Consider the following 22,668-nt stretch of genomic DNA (forward strand, 5'->3'; position numbering starts at 1 on the left):
AAAAATTATATGACAGTTATCAGATTTCATTGGTGATTACAAATATGAAATTTAATCGAAAGCTTGGCAATCAGCTTTGGAGAATTTGATGTTTCCCCATTCAAAGTGATATGAGCTGCATGATGCCCAGGATGCCCGAGAGGCGTTTCAAAGATGGCCGCCAAGTGAAATGACTGGTCTTAAAGGGACTTTGGTTTGTTTGCTGTGTGACTCCTGGGCGCTTGCTGGGCGTTTTCTCCTATGCAGCGACTGACAATACAACCATAAAATACACAAAAGCACAACATAAATTCACAAATTACAAACATTTAATTTGTTTGCTGTACTCAAAATTTTTAGAATCCATATGTTTGCAAGGAATAGATCCAAATTCAGCCCTTTATCCGGCGATTTTCATCTTCATTCTCAGCAGCGACCATGCAGTAAAAGCCTGCGCTCGTTATGATTTAAATTTGAAAGTAGCGGCACCCTCGAGAAGCGTTACGACAGGGTTTATGGCACTGATATCGAACGCTCATTGGTTGTCACCTGCTTCGTCACAGATTGCGATATGCCGTGTTTCAGTGGATTGACATTTGAAATGAGTTTGCGGCTGCGCGCCTTCACGGACAGAAGCTGGATTCAACATATTTTCATGGATTACTTAATTAAATTCTGCTCTGTACCCTATAAAAAACTATTACCGCCAGAGAGGACTGCATCATCATTTGAACTACTTTTGGTACCACTTTTGACATTTTTGTCTGTTATTCTTTTATTTATAACAGTATAGTTTTAAGAAATGGTTATGGGTAGGTTTAGGGGTAACTTAGGTGTAGGTGTAGGATTAGCGGCTCAAAACATCATTTTAATGTTATTTTTTTTTCTAAATTGTAATTTTCCGACACAATTCTGTCCATTATGTTTTATTCTTTTAATATTCTGTATAAAATGGGTATGTTTAGGTTTGGGATAGGGTTTAGGGATCTTACATTTATCTACAAAATGATAAAAGGGAAATTATACAAATATCTTTATGACATGAAAGATTCTTAAATATTTTACGTTTTTTTCGCTGTTTTTTTTTTTTTTTTCTCGCTGGTCTCTTTTGTTCATCAAATTTTGTATTTTTTACGTTTTAGTGCCATAATTAACGTTACATCAGTATTGTATGTTCTAGCACCTTTCTAAACGTACAAAAAGGTATGTTTCATGTCTTTGAAAGTTACATATTAATAACAGTGAGACCAGGCTGCAATATCAAATGGCATTTTTAGAAAATACATTCTCTTTAAATATTAGGTGAGTCATTATTTTCAATCAATGCAAGTACTTTTACTTGACCTATGAACCATTATGCTAAAAATCTAGCACTTGCATAATAAGGAATAATGGATAATGCATTTAAAAAAAATATATAATAATTAAATTGCAGCTTTATGTTCAGTGGGTTTAAATAATGAAAGTGTGTTTTTTATTTCAAGATATTGCTAGAACAAATAGCGTGACAACTGCAGCACACAGAAAGGCATATAAGCATCTTTGTTGCATATTTGAAAAATTAGTAAAAAAACAGTTTTACAGAAAATTGCGAAAATATATAAAGTTGTCATATGACAACACTGTACTACAATTTAATAGTGCTAAAGCTTTTTTAAAAGATAATGGCATCAATTATATTGAATTATATTAAATAATACATGTATTATTTTATTTGAAAGTGTTTACCATGATATAGCATTCATAAATACAGTTATGATTCTTCTTTTTCAGACAAAAATGAACACAGGAATGTTTAATGGAAACGGAAAAAGGAAGGCAGAGTAAGTTATACACTGTTTATGCTAACAGTGACAAAGTTCCGATTTTTATTTTTTAATTTTTATTTTTTTATGAACAATATTGACGAACCAATGATGATGATTCACTCATTTTTAGTTTGTAGGAGTTCTAAATGTTTAAAGATATCAATTAATTAAAGAAATGTATTTACTTCTATGAGAAAGTAAAATAATTTTTAAGGGAAAAAATGTCTTTAGACCATTTTCCATTGTACAAATTAGGCATATTGTCATGTAGTTTTGGTTTTGTTTCATTCAGAATCAACAACAAAGTTTTAGTCAGATGCCACAGATATGGTCCTGGACTAAATCACTAACTAAATCACTAATGGACACTGATGCTTGCTCAGTGATGCAAGTCGACGACAAGGGATTCAGGCCTATTTGATCCAGCAGCATTGATTACCGACTTGTTGTAAACAGCATTCGGCAACATCTAGACAATTTCTCTTAATGACATACAGTACATGTCAACGTCCCTATTACCTCTTTCTCTCTCAAAGTTGATTGCTGTCATCAGCAGTTTTGTGTGGTTTGGAAACATGATGTTAAATTGTGTTTCATGTAGCTTTTCTGCTCTGATTGTTTGGGCTGACTGCTCTGCTTTCTTGTATACAGACATGCTCTCTGGACAGGTATCTTTCTGTTCATATATATTCACAGCATTCATTTGATTTTAGCCTGTAGATGCAGAAAGTCTGTCCACTAGGACTCAACTGGCACTCTAAGCCACGCATTAGCATCACAAAGAAAAGACTTTTGTTGTTTTTTAAATTCGATTTTTGGTGAATGTGTGTGCTGTATACTGTAAGTATCATGTTTCTTTGAATTTTCTTTCTTATTAGGAATTTTAACACATATTATTGATTAAATAAGTTTAATGAATTTTTTTTTAAGAATGTTAACATTTTCTTAAATTTTGACATTACAATTGTTTCAGTCTGTTCAGTGCGAATTCTAAAAATTGATTGAAACATTTGGAGCTGATTGAAATGGATTTAAGCTACAGCGCAAGTGTACACACACACACACTTACCTAGTCCCTAACGGAGCATGCATTTATCAGTAAGTGGGAAAAGACATCTTTACGGATAGTTTCGAATGTCCCAGATGGGATGTTTAACAAAAGTAAAGTCATTTATAATCTTTGCACGGTGAAATTTAATTATCATAGAAGCTCAACAAGTAAAATGTCACCCATGTGTTAAACACCACCATTCATAGAAATGCTAATGTGAAACACCAGCAGAAGACGAATGCACACAGGCATGTAACAGATGTAAAATTACACCCATGAAGTGTAGATTTTTTTTTTTTTTTTTTTTTTACATTTACATTTACATTCCATATTTGTAGTTATTTTAATTTATTGCAGATTTGCATTCCATGTTTTTCATTTTTATGCTGTGTGTGTGTGTGTGTGTGTGTGTGTGTGTGTGTGTGTGTGTGTGTGTGTGTGTGTGTGCTTTTGTTTATATTACATTGTGGGGACCATGTAATATAAACCTGAGTTCACCTACATCGTGGGGACCAGCCACCGGTCCCCACAATGTAAATTAATTAATAAAAATAATACTAAAAATAAATACTAAATGATGTGTTTCTGAGGAAATAAAGGTGTGCACAGTTTCCTGTGATGGTTAGGTTTAGGGTTAGGGGTAGGGTAGGGGGATAGAAAGTACGGTTTGTACAGTATAAAATGCATTGCGGCCTATGGAAAGTCCCCACAATTCACAAAAACAAACTTTTCAGAATTAATATTTTAACTGATTACCATCTCTCGATATAGCTGAAGAATAATAATATTGCATAGAAGAATAGTCCAGAAATAAATAACCTGCTCTGTGTCATAATGAGGAGGCCAAGCAAAATACCAATATTTTTCCATGATTATTTTTACTAAGATAATGTGTTTGGGACTTAAATGGTTAAGAATAAACAGTTGGTAAATTATGTATTAAATTAGCTTATAGCTTAGCCAGCTTTGAAACCGTTTGATTGCTAACTCCTCGTATGACTCACCGCTAATTGTGCTTATGTAAAGTTGTGTATTTGTGTCTGCCAAATGAATAAATATGAATGCAATGTAAATAGAAGTCTTATATGCTGAATTTAATTATATGATAACCGGTGGTGTGTGTTGGTGTTTATTGTGGGTGAAACAATTAGTCACTCTCAACCCACAACACTGCTGTTAGACTAGTAGTTTTGAGCTAGTAAACCAAAGATTGCTTTTTTAAACCCTAGAAGGGTTGTCACTATCGTACCAGATACTAGGCGAACAACAACATACCTATGTTCTTTTGGCCTTTAAACTACTACAGAAGCCATTTTCAAACCTATAACAGCTTTCTGTTGGATAGCGCGGCATAACCAACTTGAACTCCCCACAAAATCTATCTGAGGAAATGTTTCACCGTCGTGTGTAATTCCTGATCTAGATTCCTACTGAAATGATTGGATTTCCCCTGTGAAAGTTCGCAGATTGATGGTAAATGTTACCGCAAATTGAGGACCTTGCTATCAGGGTCTGCCTGTCTTCAATTTCATGAACTTTTAGTTTGTATTTCTTTGGCTACCTGTTTTCCTTTGTTCCATTTTCCCACTCTTCATTTGTTGCTATGGTTATTGATTAATTCATTCTCACCTGTTCATCACCCTGTGTATTTACACTCTTCTGTTCATTATTGTTCATGTATTGTGTGCTACACACTGTTTCGTTGCTGTTTTTCTTCATTGAATTACCTGAGTTTACTTTGTTTAATAAAGGGACTTAATTGATCAATCGTCTCCACTCTTCTTCATCTAGACTAAATTCGTGACTCTTACAGGATAACCATGATTTTTTTCTTCTTTAATTTTTTTTGTCCTGTGGATTAATTATTAAACTTTAAGACAACGTGAACACGGTTCAAAAATTGAGATGTTGGAGAGCTAATACCATGTAAGTGTTTCATAGCACTCAAAAGCTTAAAGAAGGGGGAACAAATCAGCATGAATCAGACACACACTCAAACAAATTGCAAAAGTACCTATAAACGGTGACCTATTTGTATGCTTGCACAGAATAATTGAGTGGTAAATCCCCTGGCCAAATGAAATGCTTTTCTCCAGACTGCGTAGCAAAACAAGGCCTCTGGAATTGTGTGAGTCCCTGCTGGAGTGCATGAACTCTTCTGCCCACTCTGTGCTTAGTGAAGGATAGCGGGAACAGGGAGGAGGGAGAAAGAGATGAGAGAGAAATAGTGGGGTGTTCATTTCTCCATAGTCTGTCCGAGGAGGAGAGATGAAAGGCACAAAAGTGATACAGAGGTGGAGGGGAGGAGCATATATCTTAGTACGCAACACCTTCTTCAGGCTTTTGAGACTGATTGGCAAGGCGTTCTCATTTGTATTTATTTGATTAAGGCGATGCATAATTCATTCCCCAAACAGGAAAAAACACATGCCTCCGGCAAGCCATTCACACACTTCCTGATCTCGGCGCTGCTCTTTGAGTCTCTCAGGAATGGAGCTGGAGATTTTTTTGATCCAGCGTGTGGTGAGTGTTTATGCGGGTTCATACGCTCGCCTCCTGTGGGGTTTATTTATTTATTTATTTAGAAATAACAGACTTCTTAGACCTTGTGCGACACTACTGTAGAATGGTTTTAAAATGCTGAGGAAGGCGTTCTCATGGCTCTGAAGAGGTTAATGAAGGCTCCAGGGTGTGGCGGTAATATTGTTTTTTTTCCACCTGACCATCTCCACAGCAACTCAAGGGAACGGTTCAGTAACTGAAAAAGGAGAAAAGCCAAGCCATGGTTGTGTTTTGTGAGCGGCAAAATGTTGACAGAAAAGAAATGTCCTCAACTGGAAGCAATTTCTCAATGCCTCAGTACCTGTAAAGGTGCGCCAACTTGTAGGTTTGCAAGGAGCTCTCTGGCCTGTGGAATAAAAACTAAATTCTGCCATTGTTTCTTTAGCCTAATGTTCCTTTTTTTTTAAATCTATGTCTTGCCACTGAAATTTATAGTAACCAGGGACCGTCAAGCTCCAAAAATGAAGGAATATCATGTATAGTCAGTGCAGAACTCCTGCAATGTAATAGATGACTTTGTATTTGAGTTGACAAACTCTATGTACACAAGAGAGAACAGTATGTTTGTGTGCCGGTGATAATTATATGCACATAGCATTTCTGTATAATCCCATAGATGCACAGAATGTTTATCTGGGAATCATTTAAACAAGACTTAGCCCACAAAAGGGGAACATCTAGCCTGTACAGACTCTCATGTACATATACAGAGAGAGAGAGACAGAATTAATGTCATTTGTTAAACATTACTTCTGCAGATGCTACATGGCCCCTGATCAAATGCTTAAACTGAGTTTTGCTTGCACTACACCTATTCCTCTGCTAGATGGCAGCAAGGAGTAAGTGCAGCCCTAAACATGCATCCTGTCTTCATTTAAATGCAGGTTAGTGATCTGTAGCAAAGAGAAAGTCGACTTTTTTTCCCCCTTACTCTCTCTCTCAAGCTATAAGCTTGGCTCATGTAACATCAGATTTAAAACTGAAATGGCAGATCTGACTATGCGTACAAGAGAGGCCAGAAATGTTTTTTTGGTCTACAATACTTTTAACATTCTTTTCACACGGCTGCTCGCCGCTAAGGCCATCTAGAGCTAGTCGGGTCTCGGCAGCATTGTGTTGCATAGGCGTATAAAAGCATGTACGACGGCGGGTAGCACGGCTTCTCAACCACCGCTAAAGCTGAGCACATCAAAGCAAAGCTGGGAAATCAGAGGAATCCCTGCATCAGTTCAGATAAGAGCTAAGTTCCATTTAGTGGCTTAGCCACATAGGGGGAATGGCCTTTTTTTCTCATCTCATAGCTGTTAGACTAGCCGGCTTATCTATCTCCCAGCAATGCGCCTTGGTTTATTCAATGTGCTGTTTACCTGCCTTTCTCACGGCTATTTTTGTGTTTGCCGCAGCTACCTTTGTACTTCCAGTTTTTCAGTTTCTAAATGGCTGCATAAAGGTCCTCAATTGGCCAATTGTACACGCACACACTCACAGATCAAAGCTCTCGATGAGTTTTCATGTGTACCGTTGCATGGAGGGTTGCTGCTAGCAGGAAGGGCGAATGCTAATTGATGTCCTTAATTGCTTTATTGAAAGTCAGTTCCACTTGTTGGAGAAAAGTGCCTCTGACAAGCCTCTCTTGATTATTCAGTGATCATAAGGTCGATGTATTGAAGTAACATGCACCATCACAAACCACCGTGTTATGACTAAGCCTCAGTGCCAAAAGCTTTTAAGCTACTCGGGTGTCTACATTTTTGTTTCAAGTAGCAGTTGACATCTTAATGTTGACCTTTCAGCCTAAACTGTTAGTTACCCTCAGGTTCTCATTAGTTTACTGTTCAATTCCATCAGCTAGACTTGTCATACACTTTCGCTAGGCTAGCAATCATGCGTCCTCGATCAGCGGCACAAAAAAACTACACTTCATTTTCAACTCCACCTCAGCGTTAAGACACGAAGAGCACGGCTGAAAAATGAGACACACAATAGCTCGTTTGTCTGCTACCTTGGACTGTTTGCGCAATATGTCATCCCCTCCTTTCTTTTATACCGAACGACGTTAGTGTGAAGGCACTCATAATGTTTCTCATGACAGATCAAATGGAAAGTGACAGTGGGAAGTTATGTATAGCTACAGGGACACCATTACACATGGTAAAATATGATCCGGGCTTCGCTCCGTGTCTGTGTAGTGCACAAAGTGTACAAATGGCTTTTAATACACACTTCTAAGCGTCATTAGTGTTTTGTGTTGCTCACCGTCTGTTTGCAATGAGTGTCGCACTCATTACAGCCCTACTTTTGTATAGAAATAGTCATCAGTTTTGCTTTGTGTGCAGTTAGGCGTCTTGTTCTGCTTATTTTATGCAGTGGCAGGAGGCAGTGCCTGTTCAAAAGTTAGTTCACTCAAAAATGAAAATTCTGTCATTAATTACTCACCCTCATGTCATTCCACACCCATAAGACCTTCGGTCATCTTCAGAACACAAATTAAGATATTTTTCATAAAAATCCGATGGCTCAGTGAGGCCTCGATTGACAGCAAGACAGTTAACACTTTCAATGCCCAGAAAGCTACTAAAGACTTATTTAAAACAGTTCATGTGACTATAGTGGTTCAACCTTAATGTTATAAAGCGATTAGAATACTTTTTGTGTGCCAAAAAAACTAAATAATGACTTTATTCAACAATATCTAGTGATGGGCGATTTCAAAACATTGCTTCATGAAGCTTCGAAGCTTTACGAATATTTTGTTTCGAATCAGTGGTTCAGAGCGTGTATTAAACTATCAATTTCAAAAAATAAATTAACCCAAAATTCTACCACACGTCACTGCATAGAGATTCCTTTTTTAAGTAAGCTGACCAATCAGAAGGGATATTTAAATATCGCAATGTCATTTATTTCTGAAAAAGGCAAACGACATAAAAATTTAAACAGCCAAAAATATATATATTGAGCGACAGGTTCTATCTGGAATTTTGCATGGGTGTTTAGAATAACAGTTTACAATTTATGAACAACTCTATTGGATTATATTGTCACTAATTATCAAGACTATAATAAAATATCAGAAAACGATCATCTCTGTACTCTAAATGATGGTTCTTTGAAGGTTCTTTACACGTAGTAACAGTTCTATTTAGAAACGCATGACCCTGAAGAACCTTTTACATGCTGAAATGGTTCTTTATGTTAGATTTTAGGATTCTTTTTTCCCGCCTTTTTGTTTTTCAAATCTGTAACTGTCAAAGCCACATCGTTACTGGTTTTCTGGAGCTTAGTCATTCAATTGCATAGACGGTCAACACACTCTCAACAGGTAAACGATTTCTTTCTACAAATTTGAACTTTAAAATCGTAACTGGTTTCCTACAAATCACCTTTATCACACTATTTAGGGTTCCTATAGCACTTTCAAAGCATGGTTCTTTATGGAACCTTATAAAAGGGGTTCTATTTACCACCAAAATGGGTTCTGCTATTGTTAAAAGCCTAAAAAAGTACTGTTAGAACATTTGTTTTCTTTAGGGGGATCATTTAACTCTTTTATTGGTTTGGTTTATACATCAACCTCCCCTGAAAATTGTTGCAACTGATTTTATGCAGAATGAATAAATGCATCAAGAAAAAACAATTTTGGCCAATATAAATCCATTTTGAGGAGGAGAATCATGTGAGAATAATTGAGTGGAATCTGGAAGATTCTCTGAATAGCATCTACTGCTACACAAGTCCTTCAAGAGAGATCAAGACCACCTCCACCAACATATTACTTGAAGTTTCATATTAAAAACTTCATTAAATATTTATAAGTGCAAGCATCTATTCACATGCTGGATTCAAGAAGATATTAAGTCAGGTGGAAATAGCATATGAACTCAAAGAACATGCTTAGAGGACATTTACAGTAGGTGGTTACATAAAGTAGCACTGTTATTGTTTGAAGGTGTTTGTTCTTGCACAACTCTGAAACAGCCAGTAGCAGTTGTCACAGATGGCACTTTAAAGCATCTGCACTACTTCACATGGGATTGCGCTCTTCTGAGAGAAGGTATTGCCTGGAGTCTTGCATGAAATAAAGCGGTTATTTATTTATTTTTATTATTATTTATTACATTTTCAATATAGGTTTCTTTTCTCCCTCAGTACTGTATTTTCTCTTTTTTATTCTAAATATTGTAGTAATTATAAATGGTCTAGTCTCTGCCTTGAGAATTATGTATTTGCATGTCTACATTTGGCCAGTTCTTTGCTTTAATACTTGTCATCATCAACCCACCCTTTCATGGCAGTTGAAAATATGTTTTTCATCTGGAATATGCAATATTAAAGGGTTGTTATCAATGAAATTTCTGTGATTCCACTTGACCTTTGACCCAGACCAATGGTGTGTACTGAATACATTGGAAGACATTTGTGAAGTAGAGGAAAGTTTTGGGTAGCACAGTGTTTCTCCAGTATCTTTCTAAAGCCATTTAATATATCATTGCTATGACAGACTGTCATTGCAGCATATTGCTGGCTCAGGTTAAAGAATGACGAGGACCACTTCTAATACCCGTAGCTTTTGTTAAATCCAAGTTTTAATTAATACAGGCTTAGCAGAGATGATTCATTCTGCCAGTTATTAAAAAATACATTCAGGCTTTTAATGCTTAATTTCCCCTTGTTCAATTTATCCTTATCAGTGGTATATGAATTTTAACTTGACCATGAAGGCCAATGCTGCAGAATTAGGTATAGCACCTGAATGCAGTGTTAAACAATAACCACTTATAATAATGTAGATACATGCCTTTATACTGTATATCGCTAATTATATAAGTGCTGAGGAAGACTGTGTATATAGTGGAGTCCAAAAGGTCTGATTAGAAATAGTCATTTTTTTCTAATTTAATCTTTTTTATTATAATTTGTATTATCAGCATAACATTTTGAATGAAAAAAATCACAATTTAATTAAAGAACCAACATCTTGTTCTTTAATACAAGCAAGAAAATCTGACCATTATGATCAATGTCAATTAAGATCCTTCATTTATTTCCAGGTCCAAATGTATTTCTTCATTTGGTTACACTACAGAGTATCTGAATCAGGACAGAACAGGCTGTTATGTCACTACTATCACCAATAAACCTCTCTTTAGCACAACTGAAACGGTCAATTGACAGCTATGAAGAAGCTTTGGGTAATACTCAACAAAAACCCTCACCCTTCTCGTGTGCTCCAAGCTAGATCAATATGATCTTTAATGAAGTGAAAAGGAAAGGTTTAAACACACACACACACACACACACACACACAGGAAAGCAAACAAGAACAAGACAATATCTCTAAGTAGCTTGCTTAAATATTTATTGGTGTTCTTAGAATCATATTACACACTAAAAATGTTTAATTAGCTACAAATGTATAATGTCTTTTAATTACTTTCCCCTCTTATATTGTTTGATGCAATTATTTGCAATTAATCTGTTAGGTTAATCACCATATCATTTTGATTAATTCAACACAAGTATTAGCCTTCTTGCATTGCATTGCACATGTTACATTGCAACCATGTTTACCGTTTTATTGAAATGAGATGTCGTCTAATTTTTCTGCAGTTTATCTTTGCCTCTTTCTTCTCTCTTATTCTGACTCTGAGTTCCTTGCTGAGATACTTTGATATTATTTAGCATGAATCACAGTTACACCTCCCCTTTCTTCTCTCTTTCCCTCTGTTCATCTCCACATTGTCAATCTTTTTTGTCCCTGCCAAGAGAGGAGCAATCAATGATATGAATATTTTGTAACCGCTGACAAGTAGTTGTACTGCCAACTGTATTGCATCCTAGAGGGCTTTGTGATGTGTGTTTTGTTTATGTTTTAGTGATGTGGAGTCAGAGAACTTGTTTGATAAGGCCTCAGGTAAAAGGAAAAGAGTTAACATAGCCCACAAGGCCTAATATACCTGGAGTGCAGAGGAACAGATAAAAAAATAAAAAATGAAAATAAAAAAAAAAGCCCAGGAATAATAATGTGTTATTCTGTGATTAATATTGAACACATTAAAATTAAGCAATGTATTTATTGTAGAATTTATTGTTTTGTTTTATTTTGTCACTTCCTTAGCCAACTATTATGTTTTTCCTTCCTTTCTATCAAATATATTTATATATTTTGAGACATTTAGTTTATTTTAGTTTATTTTAAGTATGTTATTATAAGATTAATCTTATTAAAATAAAATAAACTATGGCTTTCTGATATGTTATACTTTATAATTAACATGAAATAATGAAAACTACTTCTATTGTGATTATTAGTTAATTGGTAACACTTTACCGTATTTTTAAATTACCTAATTACCTAAAAATGAGCAATACATTTGTTACAGTATTTATTAATCTTTGTTAACATTAGTTAATTAAAATACAACTGTTCATTAAAGGGATAGTTCACCCAAAAATGAAAATTATCCCATGATTTACTTACCCTCATGCCATCCTAGGTGTATATGACTATCTTCTTTCAGACGAACACAGTCGAAGATATGTTTAAAAATATCCTTAGTCCTCCAAGGTTTATAATGGTTGTGAATGGGGGGGCCACGTTTTGAAGCCAAAAATAATGCATCCATCCATAAAAAGTAATGCATACGACTCCTAAGAAAAATATCCATATTTAAAACATTATAAATTCAAATAACTAGCTTCCGGCGGACGACCATACGCAGAATGCGCAAGTCAAGTTTTTGATTTTAATGTATTAGTAAATGTTGAAATTAACATTAACTAACAAATGCTTTGTAAATATTTTTCATTCTTAGTTCATATTAACTAACGTTGTTCACTTTACCAGTGTTGGGGAAAGTTAGTTTTAAAAGTAATGTGTTACAATATTGTGTTACTCCCTAAAAAAAGTAGTAGCATTACTTATACTTTAGTTACTTTTTATGGAAAGTAATCTGTTACGTTCCTTTTACTTTACTTTTTCTCACCTGGATTGGGCTATCATGTTTACACAGTGAACACCTCAGCACTCTCGATTTCACTCAACATCCCAACATGAAGACAGGAGAGGTCAATAAATGGGAAAACACAGTAACTTTCTTAAGTAACTCAGATATTATTTAGTTGTAAATGTAAAAGTAATGCATCATTTTACTGGTTACTTGACAAAAGTAATCTGATTACATAACTCTCTACTTAATGTACTAGTTGCTTGAAAAAAGGTAATCTGATTATGTAACTACTTAATACCCCAACACTGATTCACAACCATAAAAAAGTATTGCTCAGGATTTCATAAACTTTATTAAACAAAATTGTATGTTAGGTCAGAATTTGAATTAAAATTAATTAAATTACTAAAGTTTTAATTACTAAGTGCCTTTAATTCAATGCTTTATGCTTTTGAAATTGATTGCTTAGGTTTTTTTTTTTTTTCCTTTTTTTTTCTCTCCTCTGAAGTGAACTGTCAGTATTCCCATTTATCTCAATTAGGCAATATGCACCACTGAATAATTCACTTGAACATCCATTAAGAAAGTAAAGAGTGAATTTTGAATTCATACTGACATCAAAGATTCTTAAAAATACTAAAAAAATAATCACGTGTGTCTGTTTCTTGACTTTTTATATAAAATAGTTCATCTGAGATGATATTTGGATTAGCACAGTCTCAGACTGTGAATGATGAGTGTGTACTGCCTCTGTAGGCCCTCTGTGTTCTCAAATAACAATCAACTGTGAGCACACAGAAGAAGTGGCGTTGTTCACCACATGACGTTCTATTGCCTAATGAAATTTAGGATCATCACTTGCGCATTATAATGGGTAATTGAGTTCACATTTAGCCTGCTATTTATAATAAGAAAATCCTCGACAAGATGTGGAGAGAGGATGAAATGGAGAATATGAGGGGATGGTGGAAGTGTGGGGTAAACATTGCGGAACTAAAACGATGCATCCACTGAGGGCCACTGCGATCACTTATGACCCTCATGGATGGGTGAGCGATTTGACATGTGTGACAGTTTCAGGAACAGGAAGTGCTCCCTCCATGACTCTGTCAGTGGGATGTGTGGCATATGTTTTGATTATATGTCATGATGTCATGTATTTCATATTTCAGAGTCAAGGTCAATAACCTGTTTAGATCATGAAATGAAAGGCAGCAGTACTTGCGAGTATTTTCAAAAAATGAATCTTGATGTGAGATGTGAGACCATCCATCTGACAGCTTAAGCTTGGCCAAAACTGGATCATGCAACTGGACAATGATCTGAAGATTACCAGCAAATCTACACCAGAATGGCTGAAAAAGAAAAGAATCAAGGTGTTGCAATGGCCCAGTGAAGTCAAGACCTCAACCCGACTGAAAAGCTGTGGCGAGAGCTGTGCATAGACAAATGTAATGAATCTTTTGTGATGTTAGAAGTATTTAATCAATTCATGGGTGAAATATGAATATTATATAAATATAATAAATCATAAAGCCTTATGATTAATTATGATACATATATCAACCCAAGAGGGAATTATGCACATATATTGTGAATTAATTACAATGAATTATAATCAGTTACATATATGATTAGTTCTAGTTTAATAGTTATTTAGAGAAACTATCCTATTTTGTCCAGCAAACCATTAGTTTCTTCACAGACTATTATAAAAATGAATGTTATTCTCTGGCCATGAGAATAAACTCCTATTATAGCATCAAAGCATAAAGCAGTGTTGCTGGATCGACAACGAAGAAGTGACTTGGTTTTTCTGAATGAGCAGCAAAACAATCGAGCATGAATATAATGTATTTAATATATGAAATTGATAATACAAAGGTTATACGGCTAAATATACACAGAGGATATACATATATCCAGAAGCGAAAGTAAAGAAAGGGAAAGAGAGAAGACAAGTAGCAAAACTTACTAACAGTCCTTGAGAGCCAGCAAAGAAATCAGTTTAGGTTGTTTTAGATGTATCGCATCTAAGATAGAGAAACGGTACTTGCATTAGTTTGTGCTGAGTTTCAAAAGATACAGGTGATGTTTCAGTGTGGCTGCAGTGTGTTGGCTTCTTCTGTATCCGCGGGAAGATTTGAACTGAGGACTTGAAAGCTTGTTTCGCCAGAGATGGTGGTCCCGAAGCGCGTGATGGAAGCGCGGTCGCCTGAGACGTCCGGGAGGGACGTACACGAGGTGGCGATGGACAATTTAGAGACAATTGAGAGACAAAGCAAAACTGTTTGTGCTTGTCTTTTATGGACAAAAAAGCCAACACACCACCTTGGTTGAAACAGCCAATGGTAAGAAGTGAAAACTTGGTGGGCAAACTTTTCCTTTGTCTTGTCTTGTGGCTCTTTTTGTAAAATTTTTGAAGCCTCAGATTGGAGTGTATTTTCTCCAAAGTACCATTAAAAATAGAACAATGCATTTTACAGTAATGTGACATACCTTGTAGAATAAGGCATAAAGAGAGCTTTACAAAGAAACCAAACTTGTCAGGTGGGAAAGGCATACAAGAGAAGTTATAGTTTACCGTCAAATTTTATCGATAAAAAATGACACTACAGTTGTGCTAGTGGTGTGTATTGAGATTTGGCTGGAATGCCCCCACATGGCTTGCAGTAATTCGATCCGAGTTGACCACGCTCGTTTGAAGTCGCAAGCGAGATGTTCAGGAATCCATCGAAATAGCCATAAAACGTGTCCTGTGAGCTGTTTGTGTCCGCCAGGCCGGAGCCAATGCGAGATTTACAAACAAAAGTTCAATGGGTTAAGGCTTAAACACAGTTTATGGTGGGCCTGCTAAATTTTTGATCCTGTGCAGACCTTACACAAATGTCTACAAACCTCAATAAACTGGAGTAGCATTGTAAAGAAGAATGGGCCAAAATTCCTCCAGAATGATGTGAGAGACTGATAAAGTCATACAGAAAATGATTACTTCAAGTTATTGCTGCTAAAAGGGGATCTACAGGCAATTGAATCATAGGGTGTTCTAACTTTGTCACCCATGGTTTTTCCATTATGGCTTTATTTTTGTTAAATAATGACACAGTGTGATATGTCATGTGCTGTTGTTCATCTGAGGTTTTATTTTCCAAATGTTAAGACTTGCCAAGCACTAGATGATTTTTTATTATGTCCTGATATGGAAAACCATGGAATTCAATAGGGTGTCCTAACTTTTTCACATGACTGTATATCCTGCACCATTTTTATTCAGTGAAAAAGTTATTTGTATCTTGAAAAATGAAAAATCCTAATGAGCATATCAATATAATTGAACACTGAGGTAATGATTCCCCCGAAACTAAGAGAGATGCTTTTGAGGTGAAAGTGATTATAGAGTAACTAACTACCATGAATATTCTTTCATTGTTCACCGGAGCATTGAAAAATGTCCTCAGAAACTGAAAAGTTTCCTGAATGAAACAGATGGATGGGATGCGGATATAACCTGATGAACCGTTCTATTGATTTATTAGCTTGCACAGTACTGCAGGTACAACAAGTCAATAACTTCAAATCTAAAACACTTGAGTAGGTGAAATTACTGGAGCAGGATCACTGTCCAAGGGCCAGTGAGACTGAATTTTGATTCACTAAAACGAGGCAATTGGGTGCTCAAATGTACCGACCTGATGTGAATGAATTGCAGTTAGAATGCATGAAACCCAAGCCGAGATAAAAAAAAAAAAAAGTCTGGCATTATAAAACTGATAGATATTTGCAGTGACAAAACAACCGTAAGCAATGCAACAAAGTTTACTTATATATATATATATATATATATATATATAATATTTTTTTTTTTAAAGAAGGCCACATCAGAAAGCTATGGCCATTTTATTGATAAAAACAATTAATTTTCAACCTTCACCCTCTGTCTGAAATCCATCACGTCATTGCATTGGAAACAGTATCAATTCCCACTCGCCATTGCACGTGAGTAAGTATTTTGAAAACATTATCCATAAACCACCATTTATAGATAAAACATTATTATACAAAAGCACAATTTCACTTTTGATCAATTTAATAGATTGTCGCTGAATAAAAGTACTAATTTATTAAAAAAGAAACCATACAGACCCTGATGTCAGGATTGGTGGCTGTAATGAACGCCCGACACAGGATAGTATAAGAAAAACTGTCTTTCCCCCAGTTTCACAGTCAAGGCTTAAGCTAGACTAAAGTGAATGTTTATAAAAGCTACTTAAATGCCCTAATTGAACTAAGGCCTAATCTTGGTTTAGGCTAAGCCCTGTCTGTGAAAACAGGGCCTATAATGATTAATCTTCCAAGGAACACGTAAGAGAATAACAGAAATCCACTTGAAACAAACACGATAACACTGACGACACAGACCAATAAACAGAACGAACTAAGCATTTAAATACACAGGGAGTGTAATCAGGGTAAAACAGAACAGGTGCAGGAACTAATTAACAACCAGGGAGACTAACTAGGAGCACAGATCACAGGCAAATGAGCACAGTGAAAGTGAACTAAAACAGGCCCTGCATCCTCAGTTTGTTTCATTTATTGCCAACTGACAAATAATGCACAGATACTGCACAGTTGTGCTACAGTATACTGTAGGTGGAAGAGTATGGCATACAGCTTAGACTCATCTGGTTACACAAAATATCTTAATATGGGTCAAGCGGCACATTAATTTAAAGCCAGATTAGAATCATTTGAGAAGAGGGTGAAGATCTGTCTAAGAGTCTGTCACTTTGATGTAGCTGTGTGAGCTGACTTGAGCTCGGCGGAGGACCTGACGGGGAGATTGGTGATCGGTGCTGGAGGCTTTCTCTCTGCTCCTCCTGTTCCTCTGAGCGTCTCCCCGCACCAGGGGCTCAGCTCAAAAATCTCCTCTCTGACATCCATCAGCGCTGGATCAACAGTGCTCATAGATCCGTGTGCGATGCTATCTTCCCCCCGTCCATCCCATTGATCTCCTTGTACAATTATCGGGTAAATGTGTTCAGCTGTTTGACTTTTTGAGGAGGCTGGAAAGTTGCAGTTAAGACAGACGCCATGGGAGAAACCTCACAAGGCCGAGCCGGCAGCAAAGTAGGGGAGAGACAAAAAGCATAAGGACACATGACATCTTAATACATGACTTTTGTGCCTGCAGCAGACGTGCTATTCTGTGCGCTCTTGACTGAACCAAGTAAACACTTCCAAACTATCAAATGTAACCAAATGGTGGTGGTGTTTAGAAATCTGTGGGCAGTTTTATAAATTTTGGACTTCAACAACAAGATAAAAAAAAAAAAAAACTGTCTATAAAACTGAAGTTAGCAAAGTAAAGTGAATATGACTTTAATGAAAATAATCTAAACAACATAAAAGCAAACATGAGTCAAATATAATCATTTTTCCACATGCAAAATACCTCCAGAAACATTAAAATAATAAGAAATAAAAAAAAACTGACCCATTTAAAATTAATTTAACCAATCACATAGAAAATTAACTTTTGTCTTCCTTATCATCATCACTACAAAGTGTTGCCTTATACTTTTCTTATAAGGCATGTTGCCCTGTGCATCTCTCAATCGCAAGAAGCTTTATAAATATTGGGCCTTTTACTAAATATACGGTATTGTGACTAAAAGTTTGATGGATCCCTTGGGGATGAACATGATTTCACTAAGTGCAACACGTTCCTGGATCATCATCTATGTTGATTCTGGAACAACATTCCAATCAACCAATCAGAAGTTTATAGTTCATGTCAAGTTTAGGCTTACAACAAGGTTTAGGTGCTTCTACATCGGTGTTAGTCACTATTTCCCTCTGATTTTAGGCATAACTTATGGGTTGGGTTAGGTATAGGGGTAGGGACATGGTTAGGATAAGATTTTTGGACAAGAAAGTTGTTCCAGGATCAAAAAAATATGTTCTTCCTCTCTTGGGTACAACGGTAGTAGCTAATGGGCCACTCTTTGCGTGGTTAACCTACAGTCATGGGGCCATATTCATCATTTCATCTTACCACTAAGAGTTCTCCTAAATAGCAGTTAAAGTTCTTATCTAAGATTTTTATCTTAAAACCTATTCACAAAGCTGCTGAGACAAACTTTTACTAAGGAATAGAGAGAAGTCTTAAGCTTCTCTCAGGGTTGACCTCGTTGCTATGATGATTTCATCATGCTTACCAACTATGCACACAGTGATTGGCTGGTGGGGGAGGAGTCTTTGTCAGTTAATCAGAGAAATATTGTAGAACAAGGTATCATGTTGCCATATTCAAATAAAGATTTTAAAATAAAAATGTTGTCATATTCAAATAAACTAATAAATATTTTAAATGATTAATAAATGTGGGCTGTCAGTAATTAAACAAGTATGTTCAGCTAATTGTCAGCCTCTTACATGTCTGCATCTCGAGAGATTGCAGAATTCAAGTGACAAATGAAGTTTTATAAAAAGTTCGGGAGGATCATGTTCAAATGATCGGTCTAAACAGGGCATATATATACACAGCTGATTCACCTAGTTACCTCAACAGTTTTCTGCATCCCTACGCCACCCCGACTCATCACTCTCGGCTGGTTCCTATTCCCAGTATATGGGAGATTATTCTGAATTTGTACTTGAATTTACTCTTTTACTCTATTCGATCTTTTGTAATCATCAGACATTATTTTCTCATTTATTTATTTCTAAATGCATTTTTTGTTATGATAAGGCTTTGAGTGGAAGATAGAAAGGGGGGATGGGATCGGGAAAGGCCCACAAGCCGGAACTGAACTCGGGTCACCGGAGCTGCCCACAAGGCTATCGGTGTCAACGATAGGACATTATTTTCAACTTGACTGCAATGTTTTGTTCACCATTCAATACATTTTGCCTGTACATAAATTAACCTTTATGTTATGTCATCGCAGATAAAAATCTATTAATCAAAAATATTTATTGCATTTATGAAGAAGAGACTCGGCACCCAGGGCTCTAACACCTATTGCCTCAATGGGGTACAGTGTCTTTGGGTGGATTGCTGTGGCGGATCGGAGGCGACAGCCACAAACAGGATTGTTTGTGATTTGGTCTTAGTGACTTAGGAGTCTTTTTGACTACTTCTAACTTTTTACAGAGCTAGTTTTAGCACTAAAATGCTTTGTGAAGTACTCTTAAATTTAGGACTGATACGCCCATTATTTTTAAGAGTTTCTCCTAAATCAGCAAGTTAGGAGTTACTTTTAGCCTTCAGATGTGTTGTGAATACGGCCCCAGATCTTTAACAACTAGGCTCCACAACCCTTATACATTACATGAAAAGCAGGAGAGAAGACGTTTTCATGGCTGGCCTTGTATAACACAGCAGAACACCGGCAGACCGTGCAACCTAATCACAATGGCGAGTGACTTTCCCTCCCCAAAGAGTGTCTGAATGGCTACAAAAATGATCAATTTAAAACCATGCACCTCACAGTATTAGTCCAAAATCTGACAGCCTTCCACATCTATCTTCACCGGGGTGCGTGAGCACTGTGGTGCAGCGGCGGAGGAAAGAGGCCAGCGCATCCCGCTTTTAGATTGCAGACTTGATTACCTATTGATTTTCTGCAGCGTCCCCATTATGAGTATATCTGTAACAAATGCATGGAGCTCATTTTTTAGCTTATGGCACTTACTGAGCTCCCATCTTATCTAAAAGCTTGCTGCTTATTCAGTGGAGTTAGACACTGGCACAGCAATATGTTTACATGAATGATTAGTCATTTTCAGCAGGCTGAAGTTTTATGGTCTTAATTACTACTAATGACAATCCCATAGCCTTGAGGAATAAATAAGCATTATCAAAAAAGCGTTTAGTGATGTTTTTCATTACTGAATCATCATGTTGTTATTATGCATACCAGACATTACAAGCCACACTTTGCATTGACATTCATCATGTTCACATGGACAGTATCAAATGCTTTACATGTATGTGGATGCATGTGCTTTATATAACACATATGAATATGTGCGAACGGTAAATACACATGCCATATGCTGACCTCTCGAACTCCTTGTTTTAATCCTCCATGCTTTAAAGTGAATGATAACAGGAAGCCTGGAAACTTTGAATTAGATCACAGAAAGCAGGCGACAGCATCGCTCCCTGCCTTTGGACTGATGCACGTTGCCATGGCAACCCTTCAGTTCCATACCCTTCAAAACAATTAGAATTCAACACCGTTGTCACTGCCAATGCTCACCGCATCACACTCCAGTCCAGGGTTGTGGATGGATTGTGCAAATTGCATGCGGTTGCATCTCTCTCTCGCGTGCTCTCTCTCTCTCTCTGTTTCTCAGTATAGAATCAAAAGCTTATCAGAAATAGAACCGAATCTTTAGAGGCTGTAAACAGGGAGGCCGCAAGTAACTAGATCAGGGAACCTGACTAATCATTGTTTTGTATAATAGTATATTGGCTGTACCAGTTTTGCTATATATTTATTGGCTGGTTTGGTGCCCTTTGCACAATCTAATTTACTTTAATGAGAATGCTACTGTCTGCAAAGTCACATTTTCCAACTTGATTTTGGACAAATCAATGCTTAGAGCATGCTCTCGAAGCTTAGTTGCAAAAAAAGACTGTTTAAATGGATTACTTCTCTAATTACTTGGAAAGAGACAAATGTTTCTTCAAGAGACAGATTAGGTGTTAGACTTGTCTGTTTTTGCTTAATATATAGAATAATTTGCAATTGTTTAACCATTGTAAGGGATGTTTTGATCCATAATGAGTCTGTTCGGTGTTCACATATATCTAATACCATAATTTGTGCAAACTACATGTTTAAATGACTATGTGATAATTTCAGGAATGTAGCGAACTACATTTGAAAAGTTACCATTGAATTTCTGATCAAAACAATGCAACAGAAACTTAATTGCATATTTCTGCATTTTCTGCACATTATCCTGCTGTCTTACTGCCATTTTATGGGCAATCAGGTCATATTTATTTTATTATGGGCAGTCAGACAATATTTACAAGCTTGTTTGTCGATCCATTTGTTGATAGAAACTACCAATGCAGGCATCTTTTGCACCTATTGGCTTGATGAGCAGGATTCTAAGTGGCCACAAAAGGTCAAAAGTGTCTTCCACTAAATTGAGCTGAGCTGTTAAAGGTGCCACTGTAGGCTGAGAGACAGCCATTACCACAGCTGATTGATTAGCTGCCAGCAAAGACATGTTCCTGGGGAACGGGAGAGCCACGTTCCCCTTCATCTGCATTCCCTGCTCTGTTCTGCTGGGTTGCACTCATTGTTTTCAATTGAGTTAGCAATTCAGCATAGATTCAATCAATTAAAGCAACATTGCTTCAAGCTGCCATTTGAATGGAAGTATTAAATGATCTGAATGAAAGTATTTTGGCAGCATTAAACCTTGTGTGCTTCAGAAAATAAGGTATCAGCTAGTAATAACATCTAAGCTATTTATTTTATTTTAAATGTATTTATTTTTATTTAAAAATGAACTATGATTACTAAAATAATAATAATAATAAAAAAATAACTGTAGTAAAGCATAAAAATATGATAATATGTTAGCAGTTATTTATTTAGGAAACATGCTCACATTCTTGTTTCTTTGAAAAAATAGGCGTTCCACGTCGGAATGTCTGTTTTTGCCAACCTGATCTCATGGAAAGACGTACCTGTGGGAACGTTTTTGCTTACCAATACATAAAATACATACCAATACGTACATATCCCTGCAGTTTCCAACAGAAATGAAAACTAGAGGCAGCAAAACAGCAAGCACTTTTAATCGTTTTCATACACAGTTACGAATACAGGGTCAGATTGTGGATTAATAAAGACTTTCACAATATTATGTTATGACTTCAAAACACTTTTTGCCAATTTGCAAATGAATATATTTTGGACTTTGCATCGCTTGACCAGCTCCATATGTTTCGCTTTTCTGACATGACAAGCTTGCTCGGTAGATCAGCTGGTACGGAGTTGTGCTTAGGACGAGGAAGCTTTGGGTATGAATCCGGGGAAAAATGAGTCACAGTAAAAGAGCTCAAAGATGAGAGATCAAAACAAGCTAAAACGGCACGATTATGGATGCTTTTTTTTGTCACATTTGCTTTTGTTAACACTATCGGGTAGGTCTAGGTGTAGTGTTGGTAGTATGTTATTTTAAAACGTAATAGAGCATTACACTTTTAGCGACACTCACTGGACAAATTATGAATTAGAACTGCGGTGATTCGTATAAAAACCAACATCATAAAAGTGTACAA

Source organism: Chanodichthys erythropterus, chromosome 12 (assembly GCF_024489055.1).
Source record: "Chanodichthys erythropterus isolate Z2021 chromosome 12, ASM2448905v1, whole genome shotgun sequence".
Lineage (NCBI taxonomy): Eukaryota > Metazoa > Chordata > Actinopteri > Cypriniformes > Xenocyprididae > Chanodichthys > Chanodichthys erythropterus.